At 38.9% G+C, this 12,107-nt stretch overlaps 1 protein-coding gene across 1 annotated transcript in view; it reads left to right on the top strand.

The window, feature by feature from the left end:
- Positions 1 to 12,107, top strand: part of HSD17B12 (hydroxysteroid 17-beta dehydrogenase 12) — a 224,916-nt gene that overhangs the window by 809 nt on the left and 212,000 nt on the right. The gene's annotated exons all lie outside the window — the stretch shown is intronic.

The following is a 12,107-nucleotide window of genomic DNA, read 5'->3' as shown; positions in this document are numbered from 1 at the left end:
TAAAAACAGTACAAAGGGGGAAGAAGAAGCAGATAAATATAAAGCTGGATTTCAACTTCACCTCAATTTCCCCTTTTTAAAAATCAAAATTAATCAACTTTTCCATTAACTGGTAAATCCTCCTTTGAATAATTTTCTGTATTTCCTTTTTATACAAAAAATTGCAACATATACATATGTATACTCTTTTACTTATTTTTTCATGTAACTTTTAAACCTGTTACGTCGACCATGACCGTGGGCTAACCCTAGCTCATCTTCTGCAAGTGGGACTTCACACAATGAATCAAGCAAGTCTTGCCCTCCTAGCAGGCCTACTTACATTATTGCTTTACAGGAGTATAGTTCCAAAATATAATAGTCTCATTCTCATTTATGCTGTCACCCCCCAAACCTGAAATGCAGCCTTAACATGAGTGCAAAGGTAATTTACAATGAGCTGGCACAAACAAGTGGGCATGTTCATAATAGAGGAGGAAAGTTTAGGTTCAAGGAAATAATTTAGAGACAATAACTGAAAAAGGCTAAAATTTCTCTTATAATGTTTTCCTAAACTGCCATCAAATTGATTTGCAGAAAATCTACTATTTTGAGTAAGAAAAAACTCAGCTAGTAGCAGGAAGGAATCTTTTCATAAATTTCATACAATATTAAACAACTATCTTACCTCTTTCATTCATTAGAGAATTTCTTTTTCTACCCATATGTTAATGCTTGGTCCAAAGTCTGCAGGTATTTTAGTTTTAACCATGTAGGTTTTTGATTAATGCTGAGGGAGCTGGCATGTTATTTATGTATAGATTTGTAGTCGTGATGTAGAAACATACTGGTCAGACTTATTCATGAAAAAAAAAAACCTTATTTTCCTTCATTTACAATAAAAAACCTCTTGTTCTGTTTTAACATTCTATCAGGGACAAAATATACTTGAATTATAAGTAAATGACTTATCAATGAATAATTGTAGCAAAGTGTCTTTTAATTGACTATATTTTGAATTCTAAATCCCAGTAAAGGTGATGCAGGAAAGCTTTTTGTTAGAAGACCATTTCTGATATTCCATTTGGCCTCTTATGTCATACAAGGCTGATTATCATCACCCGTATAATATACAATTTGCTGTAACATAACAAAATGTCCTCCTTTGTAAAGGTGCCATTATGGACCAATCTCATCACAACTTTGGGGTTATCTTTTCTACATGACTGGGGACAAACATGTCTTTAGGTCACACAAGGCCTAGCATTGGCTTTCTTGATATCCCTTTATTTCTGTTTTTTGCAATAAACATTTCTGCATATCTAAATACAGGAGTGACAAGCAGATCATAGTAGTTAGAGATAGAAAAGGCTTATTAGATCGTTGAGTACATACCCCTGCCAGGCCAGCATATAATCTCCCGTGAAAAAGGACATATCAAATATTAAACTGTCACTACACTTAAGATTGGTAAAAAGACCCAGGAGTACATTGCAAGGATCATGGGGTGAGTGCATGTTAATTTGTGTCTGTCAGCATGCTTAACAATATATAAAGGCTAAGGGCCTCTGAATGCAATTTCTGCACAAGGCCTCTGAGCCTCCTGTATCACTACCACTTAGACACCTCAAGCCCCACCTGCTAAAAAACTGCTACGTAAGTAATAAACTGCATGAAATAGTGATTGACCCCCTTTTTGCCCCCTCCCCCTCATCACCAGACTTTTATTGGTATTTGAATCATTTACAGATTACGTATAGGTCAGTCCCAATTCGTTCTCTTTTAAATAGATTATTCTACTTACAATCATTTGGCTACAATGCTAATCAAGAGTTGGGTAACTATGGTGTGTGGCATGCAGATTTGTAAATAAAGGCTTTCCAAAATAGGATGCTCAGAAATTAACATTTATTATTATGATTACAATTGGGGGGAATCTTTTTTGTTGTTTTTGCAGTTTTTGATAACTTTGAATTCCTATTGAAAATCTGCTAATCTCTTATTTAATCAAGATATTTATTATATATATTTACTCTCCGGGGACTTGTACACAAAGTCATCTTTTTGGCTTTTACACTTCTAGACATACTCCTGGTTGTTGTTTTTTTCTCCTTCAAATGAAAATATTTGTCTTTATTCTTTCTAATAGACATGAAAACCTCACCTTGTTAATAGGTAACGACCCTGCTGAGGAATGTTAAGTAGATTCTGCTGACTCACTTAGGGTGTCAGAACTAGGCTTTTTTTTTTTTTCCTGAAAAAATATTCCCAGTGTGGCTACCACCTGTTCAGTTTCAGTGGAAATACTGGGGTGCAGGGCTGTATAATGCAGTGCTTAAGATACAGGGAGTCACCAATATGTTGTCTATGCTAGGGGTTTTACCATTACGATCCTTGGTTAAGCTGAACCAGTGGTAACAATGATGGGAAATTTTAGCAAACAGTATGTTCCTGCAGATAGCTCATTAATCCCCAGTATAAGGGAGATGGAAGAGGACATAATTCATGGGCTGAGCATTCTTAAGAGAGGAACCCTGGGAGCAGCCAAGCCCGAGGAAAAGACTTGGGCTGGATTTTGTGTTGTTTCACTTTGATTTCCTATTATGAATAAAAACAAACCCCAGAAAGGAACTATATTCTGACCCACTGCGAGTTGTGTGGACTTTGTTTGGAGCTGAGAAGGAAAGTTGCACAGTATTTAAATGTAGACAGTCTTCTGTATAAGTGATATGGTATCCTGCAGAAAAATACACACAGGTGCATTGATGGCTAAACAAAAAATATGTTGAGTATATTTCAGTAACTTATTTTAAATCCAGGTAGTCAAAGCTGACTAGTTTATAGTAGATAGCTACAAAACTTGTCTGTGTAAATCAAACTTTTCCACTTAAAAATCAAAACACAAAAATTGCAGTCATATATTTTACAGCAAATTCATTGGTACTGTTCTGATGGGTTTTGAAGGACAATAGAAGCTGCTTTATTAATTATTCTTTTTACACATATAGAAATGAATCACAGTATTAGCATGACATGAGTTTTATTTTTAATATAATCTTCCTTATCCTAGAACAAGCCTGAAATTGTAACCAGATGGTGTCCCGCCCTGCCAGAGTTGCCTCCAGCCATCAGGGTTCCAGTCCCCAGGGCAGTTAACCACAGGCAGAATTTTCAGGTGTGGTGATGATTGTGCATATCTCCACATGTACAGAAGCAGTGCCATGTACTGGGATCATTTAGGGGGAGCTGTATTGCCTCCTTGCATTAAATCACTTGATAAAAACCCCAGGAGAGCAAGAGTCCTTGTCAAGCGGTCAGCTAGTTGCAAGGTGTGACTTTCTGCATATGCATTGTCACCACTAGGTTGTTGCATTATGAGCTCCAGTGTGCAAGCAGCCCACCCCATTGCCAAGCAGGAAAACAGGAGGATTGCCTGGGGGGGCAGCAGAGAAGGGAGGCAAACGTTGTACTTTTTTGTTATATTTAATTCCAGCAATTTTCCCCCTTTAAAGCTCCTCTGAGCTTCATTTGGCATTTTGAGACCCCTTATTCGCTCCCTATTCTTCCCTAACCCCTCACTGATAGCAACTATACCACCCATGAGGAGCCTAATTGGTCCTCCCAGTGCAGTCCATTTGTTAGCTAGAGGGAGACACTGAAATGGTTACTGAAAGATTTTCTTGATAACTGGAAGTAGGTGGCTACTGTTAGGCAGGTATCTTTTTAGAGGACAAAGCACTCAAGGTTGCACCAATCTCTTGGTCAAGTGGTCAGTAAGCTCTTTATTAATGATAAAGACGGGTGTGACCAGGGGAAGAATTGTTCCTTTGTCCCCTGCTGTAAGTGAACTGTAAGTAAACAGACTAGAATAATGATATTTTAAATCAGTTAGGCTAAAGTAGGCAGAAAAATGACCCAAGGTCACTACTGGGAAATTTTGAATGTTTTCTGCTTGCATATAAACTTTTATTGAAAGTAGAAATCAGAGAAAATATCTTCTGAGGATGTTATTTTTTAATGGACACATTTTTAAAATTGAAAGAGGAAAAGGGAAACAGATTTGCTAGACGCAAATTTCATGCAACTCTTACAAGGACCCACTGCTGCTATTTTTCCTCACGGAAGAATCCATATGCACTCAAGTTGTTCCAATTAAACCTACCTGGGGAAGGAAGGGCTTCAGGATCAGACCCCCTCCCTCCAAATACTTATACTTGTCTCTTTAGCAATACACTCTGCAGATCTGATTTCTTTACTCTAGGAAATATTAATATTTTATGACAAAGGGATCACGGCCCACACCCATGAAAACGTATGTGTGTGTCGTCCATAATGCTGGAGGCACAAAAATGGAAGACAATTTTCAAGTTGGTATCTACCTTATATGTAGGCAGAAGAAGGGAAAGTGGCCCCGAAGGAGAATGGTTGTGATCATATAGGGAATGAATGACACACAGCATCCACTCTGGAAAAAAAGGTCAGCATTTATCCAGAGAGGAAGACAGGTAAAAAAGGCCTGTTAATAATGAGGAAGGGTGGGACGAAGCAGCCAGCAGCCAATTCTAACCGTTATTTAACCTCAGTGTACGGAATGTAAAGTCAGCAATGTTATTTTACATAAGTAATCAGAGCTGCACGCATCCAGTGAAAGATACAAAAGCCAACATGACATGTCTTTATGCCCTTGCCTTTCTCTGTCTGGAATGCCCATCTGGTGACTTCCTGACATTCTTGATGTTTGGAGGAGCTGCTCATCTCCCTTCTGACAAAATGATGCCGGTCGCTCATCCTTTTCTGGTTCCCCCTTTAAATATCCTTAATTACTGTGTTGTTTTAATTTATCCCAGCGCATGGAGCTTTACAGAAAAAAATCTAATGAGGTGCCTGCCCCGAGGAATATGCCATCTAAGGTGCCAATCCTAAACTTGGATCTGCATGGGTGGACTCTTGTTTCACATGCAAGCATTCACTTCTGCAGATCTGATTGCAGGATTGAGGCCTCAGTTTGACATATAACAGAGTAATAACAACAAGCCACAAAGTGTGTTTGTGGTGAGAGTTGGAGGGGAACACGTGAGTTAAGGAAACAGGAGAGATGCCACAAAACATGAGGTAGGGGCACACAGCTTTGGGAGGCACTGTTATTTTTGTAAAACATTTTGTAACTCTCCCATCCCCTGCAATCCAAAAAAAGTAAAGACTCGACACCTTTACATGTAGATTTATTTAAAAATCTGTCCAACATTAATTCCCAAACCCACCCTCACCAAAGCAACAACCTTCCACCATCTAGACTTATCCAGCTGCAATATGTCTGCCAGCAAAATACAGTGTGATGTAGGTGGCATAATAAATGCAACTCATCATGCTTATTTTTCATTTCTTTCCCTCTTTTTCTCCTTCCATTTTCTCCCCCCATTTCCATTTCCTGTTCCTGCTCCCTAATTCTCTTTCCTTCCACCCATCTCTTTCCCTCTCCCTTGGCATCTTCCCCAATTTCCTGGAATGCTATTACTGGAGAGGGCCCTCAACAGATTCCTCTGTCACCCAGCTCCTCCACTTTTGTTCCCTGCAATGCATAATGAGCACTCATGTCAAATGCAGAATGGGAAGAGCTGGCATGCAGGGCACGAAGCACAGGAATCAGCATGAATCTGCCCAGCAACAGCAGAAGAATCTGCCCAAGAGCTTGCTAGATGGAGTGGCCAATCTTCTTCCACATGCAGTCCATCAGAGACCAGAAGGGAGGTAGCAGGGTCTGTAGATATAAGCATGAAGGAGCTCTATGTACCGGAGAGTTTTGTACTAGTACCCATCAAAAATCATTGTCTGACTACGCCCAGGTTATTTAGATTGGCATATGCAACTGTGTGTGTTGCAAGCCCCTAGCACTCTGCAGGTAATATGACAGGTTAGAATGAATCAGCTAGCAGCAATACATTGCTGATGGGCATTGAAATGGTGATGTATATCCAGACCATGTGGTCTAGGGTGACCACCCAACCCTTATTTTAAGATGTATTAAAATGTATTTAAAACTGATAATGTGTCTTTTAAACATTAAATTAATGTTTACGATATTGCATTGTATACTTGAGGCAGTAGAAATGCATACTTGAGAGAAAAATATATAATATGTAAGGGAAACAGTGTTTCCCCTAAAATGTTCCTAGATAATGTCCTTATGTTTCATGTGGTTTTCCTTATTCCCAACTGACAAAGGTGGTCATCCTATGCAGTCTCTATTTTGTGATAGGCTTAGGGATGCAAGGCATGAATGAAGAATCCAATGCACACATACAGAATGTATTATATGCATCCCATTATACATCAGTATTGATATGTGTGTATAAAATAGATATAATATTATGATACAATTGTGGGAAAGGATCAGATTTTAACTGAATGAAACAAGATATTCAAAATGTAAAGTCACTCATTTGTGCCCTGTGCTGATAAAAGTTTGTGTTTTGTCAGGTCACCCGTTTATGGATCCGGGCTCCTAACACCAGGATTTACTACTAGGTTGAAATGTTTAAGTGTGATGGCAGAGATGGTGGGGCAGGGGCCCAGTTGTGAAGTTGACCCCAGCTGGGAGTTTTAGCTCAGAGATGTGTGCAGGATCAGGACATAGTACTGTGACCAACAACGTTCTCTTAAGCAACCATGTCAACATCCTTTTAAATCCTCATTTTGTTTAGTTTAAAAACAAAAAGAGTGTCTGAGAAGGGCTACATGACTTGACAGGAAAAGGCATGCTCTTCTGATTTAAAAAAAAATTAAAACCATTTCTTTTTCATATTAAAATGTTTACGTGTGGTGTTAGAAAGCAAACACAAGAGATTTGTACTTGTAGATGAGGAAGGAGGAGGCGAAAATGGCTAGTCAGTGAAAAGGACTGGCTGATTTTCACTGACCAAGCTGAGTGAAATGGGACCAAGTAAATAATAACCTACATGGTGAGATATCATATTAATGTATTTAATACTTTAAGTTTTGATCATCTAAGATACTATTAGCCACAAAAAATTATGATAAAAGCAGCAAAGAGTCTGTGGCACCTTATAGACAACTAATTGCTGCTTTTACAGATCCAGACTAACACGGCTACCCTTTGAAAGGTTATGATAGTTTAAAAATGTGAATTTTAAGTTGATATAATAACTTAACATAAGCTTTAATGCAGATCAGATTCCTTTTATTTGTTGGTATGTATGTGTGCTTATGTATGTATACATATAAATATTACAGGGCTGTGTGTGTGTGCGTGCTGTGCGCACCCACCACATAAAACACACACGCATAGATAATATGAATAATAAAGAAAAAAATGTAATCACCTCCCCGAGAGCCAAGAGTTCTAAGAATTTTTAAAATATATACCACTTAGTCACCAGATTTCACTATATGCAATAAAACTTATAGGCAATTTCATAAATAAATATCTGTTGACTTTTAAGGCACATCCAGTATTATTTACCCTGCAGTCAGGAACAGCATGTTTTAGTCTATTATATCTTAGGTTTATAGAATTAAGCCTTTTAAAAAAATTATATAATAACCTGTTATTGGCTGTGTTCATACAACAGATAGTCAGGATTTTTGTTTTTTGTTTGGTTTGTTTTAACCCCTGTTTTTAACCAGATAGCCAGTAGAATATAGTTTCAACATGGCAGCTGTATATACTTGCAGCTAACCCCATGATACAGACCTTTATCCCCCTATTTGCAAAACACTGCAGCTATTTCTCTAAATAAAGTAACTTCAGCCTGGTCCAGCAAGTGCTCACATTACCAATGGAGTGCTAATTATTCTGAGCTGTCATATAATAGGACTCAGCCTGTCCATAATAGGACTTCTCCCAGTAGTAAGCACTGCTCTTAAAAGTAAGTGTTTGGAGGATTAGATCCTTTAAAAAAAATTACATTTTTTCCCCTTTCTCCCCTCAACCTGCATAAAAATTCCTCAACCATGTTGAAAATTAAGCTTTTGCTAAGTTTCAGTTTAATGCAAATGATCATGTTCCGAGAGTGGAGGAAGACTTAAATACATCCATATTGTAGGCATTTTTATTGTTATTATTGTAACCTGTTTCTGTAGAATTTAGTGCTGGTGAAAGATAGCGCATTGGCGGAGCTCAATGTTCACGTCCTCAAAAAGCCCAGCAGCAGGAGAAACTCAGGCTTCCTCCTTTTCCTCTCTCCGTGCTATCCCTTGGCTATGTTCCTCAACTCTAAGTTAGAGGAACAACCTTTGTGGTTGAGTGGGGAGATTCAGTTTACCAGGGCCTTGCTGCTGAGACTGCCTAAAAGGGCCAATTAGTGCAGCTGTGATGGAGTTTTTTTATTTGGACATTTATTCCACTGGGAACTGGGCTGAGACCCACCAATCTCCTGTGCCACAGGCTGCAGATTCTTTTGTTTGTTTGTTGCTCTGATCATTCCTGGGCAAACTAGAATTTTCCCAATTTAATTTTTTTTTTAAATAAAAAGCAGGTGTTCACATGAGAGCAGAGATGCTACTTTTCAGCACTCAGGAAACTAAATATGGCCAAGTAATAATCCCTTGCAAATAGGGATCTAATCAGTGATACCCATAACAGACATGAACACAAAAGGCTTGGTAACCTGCTGAAATATATCTGTATGCATAATATAGTCATTTAACTTCACCTGTTGTTCATGGCTTATGGACCCAATTCTGATTCCACTGAAGCAAAGGTCCCTTAGACTTGTATTGGAACAGGATTGGTTCTATAGCAATCACTCCTTGCACTGAAATTCAATTATTTAACCCATTTTACTATGTGTTTGCTTCATTTTCACTTATTTGATCTTTATTTATATATACACAGTAGAATACTCTTAATTTAGTCATTTCACTTGCTGTCTCAGTTTAATTAGGAATCCCAGTTAAGAGAAGATATCTTTTTAAAAAATAAAATCTGACAAGGCCCGAATGAAACCACTGTACAATGTGAAAATGATATTCACTGCATTTCATCTTTATTTTTTATTGTCATCTTAATGTGTCTGCTTCTGAGTGAAAAGATCACAACTTAGAATTTCATAGCTCTATAACACCTGGTTAAACACCACTTAATCCATTTGCACCTGTTAAATATGTCCCCCAATAAGTGAAATTTTTGCTAATACTGTCCCGGGTAAACAATGGACATTCCCATTTACTGTCATTAAACTAAATCAGTCCCCTGACTCATTCTAGTTAAGGAGATTTCCTGATTAAACATGCACTGATAAAGTTGAGTATGTTGTATGTGCATCTGTGTGCACATGTGTATGTGTATGTACATGTATGCTGGTACGTGTGTATGTACAGATATTTTCACTAGCTGCAGAAGTTAACAAATAGCATAAAATAAATCTATTATCTATTTATCTGCATACAGTAGTTTCAGTAGTTTAGGAGAATGTAAAGCTGTTGAGGAAAATTGCAAGGAGCAATCATACAACTGAAATAGTCATGCCAAAAAAGACCTGTCACAAAATCACTGACGTTCCAACAAAAACGTTGAATGTAATATTGCTATGCACCAAACCTTGCTCACCTAATTGATTCAAAGCCTGATCCAAAGCCCATGAAGCCAATGCAGTCTTTCCACTGATTTAAATCTGGCTTTGGTTCAGGCCTCCAGCAGCTCCATTCATTTCAGTGAAATAAGTCATCAGGTTAGGTGAGCAGGATTGGGCCTTAATGCATATATCCAAAAGCAAAGTTATTTACACATTTGTAATATACCTCACAGTATGTGCGTGCACATGTACATTAGCTGTGCACGCAAACATACATCCTAGCTAGGTATGAGAAGGAACATTACGGGCTACAATCTCCTCACTATGGCAAAAGTGTAATTTTTATCCGAGTGATGGGTGTCATGCGTGCCTCCACAGGGAAAGCATACTGTAGAGTAGTTCTGCTGATTTTCTCCTGTCGCAGGTTGGAATGGTTAGTCCTTGAAGGTTAGAAGATTTGTCGATCACCTCATATCATGTTTTTTTTTCTTGGAAACGTACTGTAATATCACAGGGACAGGTAACATGAAGTCACGAACACTTATCTGCAAAGCGTCTAACATGCCAAAGGAGAAATATTATCTGAGATAGTATATAAAGCCACTCAGGAACAAATCCTGCTTGCCTGCTTTACCTGAGCTATCTTGATGAAGCTCAATAGTTTAATTTGAATTATGGATCTAAAAATACTTTTAAGTTTCAAACCTAAATTTTTTGTAGACATTACATCAAATAACCAAAACTGCATTTATATTATTATTATTATTTATTTATTTATTGGTCAAAATTTCCAGGCCAATTAATTTTAGGAGCCTAACTTCAAGCAACCACATTTGAAATTGTTGCCTATTGTTTTTGTTCTTATTTAAAGCACCATAACTTTTCAATAAATAATTGAATATAACCTTTGCCTTAAGAATAAAAATAACTTGAATCAAATCATTCTCACCATGTTACAGTTCAGGGGTGGCCAACCTGTAGCTCTGGAGCCACATGCGGCTCTTCAGAAGTTAATATGTGGCTCCTTGTATTGGCATCGACTCTGGGGCTGGAGCTACAGGCGCCAACTTTCCAATGTGCCGAGGGGTGCTCACTGCTCAACCCCTGGCTCTGCCCCATACCCTGCCCCCACTCCACTCCAGCCCTTCCTGCCCCCTCCCGAGCCTGCCGTGCCCTCGTTTATCCCCCAACCCAGAGCCACCTGCGTACCAGGAAACAGCTGATCAGGAGGTTGGGGAAGGAGAGGGAGGCACTGATCGGGGGGGGGGGGGCTGCCAGTGAGTGGGAGGTGCTGGGAGCAGAGGAGGGGAGAAACTGATGGGGGGCTGCTGATGTATTACTGTGGCTCTTTGGCAATGTACACTGGTAAATTCTGGGTCTTTCTCAGGCTCAGGTTGGTCACCCCTAGTACAGTGTATTATTTTCTGGTTCCAGAGGGAGATTTAAGTTGGATATTAGGAAAAACTTTTTCACTAGGAGGGTGGTGAAGCCCTGGAATGGGTTTCCTAAGGAGGTGGTGGAATCTCCTTCCTTAGAGGTTTTTAAGGCCTGGCTTGACAAAGCCCTGGCTGAGATGATTTAGTTGGGAATTGGTCCTGCTTTGAGCAGGAGGTTGGACTAGATGACCTCCTGAGGTCCCTTCCAACCCTGATAGTCTATGATTCTATGATCTTATGAACATAATTCCTGTTAGCGCCTATGGAGTTATGGGACAACCCATAAAGGAGGAAACTTTAGTCAATTCCTTTCATTTTAGGAATATATGTTTCTACTGTTTTTTGCAGATCTGAATGGTATAAGATGCAAAAATATATATTGAGTGGAAAAAATAAAAGAACTCTGTTTATAGTGAGGTAGAATGAAAAGTGTCAATACATCCCAATATAACAATTGCATTTCTGGTTTATATGGATTTTCTGCTTAGGGTGAAACTGTACTGGAAATCAGCTCCACTGGCATAAAGTAACTGGACTGTACATGGGATAAGTCCAAGTGATCTGGGGAGGTGATATCCACCTCCATGCAGAGGCTAGGGCACAGGAATGGAGTGCAGCCTCTTATGTGGTTGAGATGCTAGTCCTAGGCTGCTATTCCAGCCACAGTTGCTCAGGGCATGGGGGCCACTGGATCAGTGTAAAAATAGAGCAAACATGGTTCTACACAACAGGAAGTTTTCATCATCCAGCCAACCACCCCCGCTTACCCCCCCCCACCTCGATCTTGCAAACGCTTAGACACATGAACATGTACAAAGTCCCACTGAGTTCCATAGGACTACACAAGTCCATAAAGTCACTGACATACCAAAGTGTTTTCAGGATCGAGGCCCTAAGAGGACTTCACTATCCAATAGAAACAAAAAGGAAGACACCCAAAAGGAAACAAATAGAACAATCAAAACAAGGAAAGAGAATAAAACATAAATGAAATACTAAACATTTAATCTAGTGGGCTTATTCTGAAGTCAGTGGACATTCTGGATATGTGAGGAATGCAGCCTTGGTGCCTTTATTGGAAGGAATATTACAATAGTTTTATAATTTTTTTTTAAATTCAAACAAAATTGTAATGGAATCCCTGAGGATGTTATAAAGC

Source organism: Gopherus evgoodei, chromosome 4, assembly GCF_007399415.2.
Source record: "Gopherus evgoodei ecotype Sinaloan lineage chromosome 4, rGopEvg1_v1.p, whole genome shotgun sequence".
NCBI classification, from domain to species: Eukaryota; Metazoa; Chordata; order Testudines; family Testudinidae; genus Gopherus; species Gopherus evgoodei.
Note: the sequence above shows the minus strand (reverse complement) of the source record. Positions and strands in the feature narration are given on the sequence as shown.